The sequence below is a fragment of the Henckelia pumila genome, chromosome 4, assembly GCF_033568475.1.
Source record: "Henckelia pumila isolate YLH828 chromosome 4, ASM3356847v2, whole genome shotgun sequence".
NCBI lineage: Eukaryota > Viridiplantae > Streptophyta > Magnoliopsida > Lamiales > Gesneriaceae > Henckelia > Henckelia pumila.
The window spans coordinates 143,548,325-143,551,158 of NC_133123.1; the positions used below are offsets into that span (position 1 = coordinate 143,548,325).

At 34.1% G+C, this 2,834-nt stretch overlaps 1 long non-coding RNA gene across 1 annotated transcript; it reads left to right on the forward strand.

Annotated features, from left to right (window-relative positions):
- The first annotated feature begins 401 nt into the window (after positions 1-401).
- Positions 402-2,261, forward strand: LOC140867799 (uncharacterized). The gene is made up of 3 exons (XR_012145271.1): positions 402-530; positions 1,070-1,262; positions 1,997-2,261. It is a non-coding gene; the product is annotated as an uncharacterized lncRNA (long non-coding RNA).
- Positions 2,262-2,834: the final 573 nt, after the last annotated feature.

Sequence of the window (2,834 nt, forward strand, 5' to 3'; positions counted from 1 at the left end):
CCCTGAAAATATTAAGTTATTAATTATGAAATTTACGATATAAATTCCGAATTGTTGGAAAAATATTATTTGGGAATTTATGGAAATTAGAGATGTAATTTTCGAGCTGAAAATATTTAATTGGAGAATTTACGGATATTTGAGAATTAAATTTCGGGATTCTTAAATTAAAAGAATAAAATATTTGGCTTGAATATTTATGAGATTTAATATTTTTATTATGATTTTGGATATAAAAAGGATCTATTTAGAAGCAAATACTTAAGGAAGAATTGATTTGCAAATAACCAAGCTCTCAGGGACCAAAATGCAATTAGGCATGTGAGTGGGATCACACGTGTGATACATATATGAATTGGTACAACCAATTCATTCCACTCAGCAAAATGAACGAAGGGAAGCAGAAACATTGAAGAAGAAGCTCCCATGGCCGATTCTTGTCTTCCAATTTTTATAGAAATCAATCCGGCCGGTAGAATTTCAAATTGATCTTATATTTTCGATCACGGCTTCGAGTGCTACACTTTGACGTAAGTTTGGATAAATTCTACGATGGTTTAATTTTGGTGATATTGTTAGAATTAAGATTTGACTGTATAAACGTGTTCTAGTTTATACGACGATAGTATATTTAAGATGGATCGTAAAAAAATCGTTGTTTGGACATGTTTTTCATTTATTGATTATTTTCTAAAATTTCTGAAAATTATATGCTGCTGAAAACGTGTATAAATGCTGGAAATGAATATGGAAATGAGATTATTTGGTAGATAAGATGTTGTTTATGATGTTGAAATTACCGAATTCGAGCTGTTACGTCGTCGGTTCTTGTTTGTCAAATTTTTGAAAAACGCAAGTGCTGATTTCGAAATTGTAGTGATGGAATGATAGTGATATGAGTTAGATATCAATGTTTGGTTGAGGTTTAAAATATTAAATCATCGGTTTCGAATTGATTCGTCGTCGATTGGATTTTTGGTTATTGACAAGCCTTGAAGTTGATTAAACTTTGATGAGTTGAAATGAGTTTGGGAAGCTAATATTGAGTTGTAACATACTTCAAATTCAGATTGAAGTTGAAGGATATCGAGTTCAAGTCGACGAGTCCGAATTGACGTGAAGTTGGCTTCTAGTTGGGAACAATTAGAGTATGAATTAACAAGAGTTGAGTGAGCAGATTTTTGAAGGAAGTGCATATTTTTGGGACAACTTGTATGTGATCAAGAAGTGCCAGAGTTCAGAGATTTGAGTTCATAATAAAGGTATGATTCGACATTAACCTCGACAGGTAGAATAACTCGAGAACGTGGTGGTTTTCGAGTTTATTAAATCACATACATGCATGATTAGGTGTTTCATTTATATGATCTATATGAATTACTTGACTTAGTTGATTTGTTTGGTAGATATATGAGTTGTTTGATTTAGACATGATAATTTATTTGAGATTGATGAGTTTAGATTATTTTGAGTTGTTAAGTTCTGGTAGATGGGTTATAGAATTGAGAGTAAACCTTTTGAGCCACAATTCTTTCAAAACCCTGAAAACAGAATCGAAAAGAAAATATTGGACGTGGTAAACTTGTATATGAGAGGCTAGAGATCTGACTTGATTTCTTTTTGCCACGATTCTCAGTATAGTGTTCACAGTCCAGGGAATAAGAGATTGTTACCACCTCGATCGGGAGCGTAGGTGGGAGGCTTGATTTTGGGACTTATTATATTCCCGGGATCCCAATGAGATAATTTTTGAAAATATCGATTATGTGAGACTTGAATCCTTTAACCCTCGACTTGTCTTTGAGTCTTTATGTTATTGAATGAATTTTCTTTGAAAGATATTTGACAGGTAAGGATATAAGAAATGATGATTGTGATAGTAGATTTATTATTTGAATTATATCTATTTGATTTATATATATGTCTTTCATACTGAGATTTATTTTTATCGGAGTTATCCAGCTGTTGTTTTGCTTGTATGTGTGCATTGCATCAGGTTGAAGAGTATACGAGTCAGACTTGACATGGAAGCTTGAGATTGAGAGATTTAGAGTGGAGACTCGGGTTAAGAATAGAGGTTGCTGTTACTTAGATGTTTTGAATCAAGTTGAGATTGTATAGTTGCTGTCAACTTTTGTTGGTTCAAGAATATTGATATTGTAGTTGATAGACTTGAACTTTTGGTCTAGAGATTCTACTACTTTGATATGTATAACACTTGATCTAGTTGTGTTACTCTTGCCTTGAGATGTTGAAGTTTATGTTAATCTTGTTAATGACTTGTTTACCATGTTTGATGCATAAATGACTTGGTAGAATTGTTAAGAGGGATCATAGAAGCCTTGACAGCAGCTGAGGGGTTTTTTTAAATTTTTCTGGCCGCTTGGCCTGCGCACGGGCGAGCCCTGCTCACGCGCGCGCAGGCTAAGCCATGGGGCTGCTGCCCCATTGAACTGCGCACGCGCGAGGAGTGATCCCCGTGCGCGCGCAGGTCAAATTTAAAAAAAATAATTTTGGGGCCTTTGATTACTTTATCTTAATTCTTGTTATTGGATTAAATGTGTTATTGGATTAAATGTTATTATTTGATCTTGAATTAACCGTTATGATTTGAGAGATTAGTGCCCGAGTCATCACAACGGTGCTGAACTTATAACAATTATTTCTGTCACAGTTCTACTGTGTTTCTACAATTATTATTCTTGCAGGACTTTGATTCCTGTCCAATTATATTTTTCCAGGATTTTAATTCATACTGTCTAGACTTTCATTGTTTCACAGTCCTACTACAGTTACTTCATCACGGTATCTCCATATCTGAAGAGCTTTCAGGG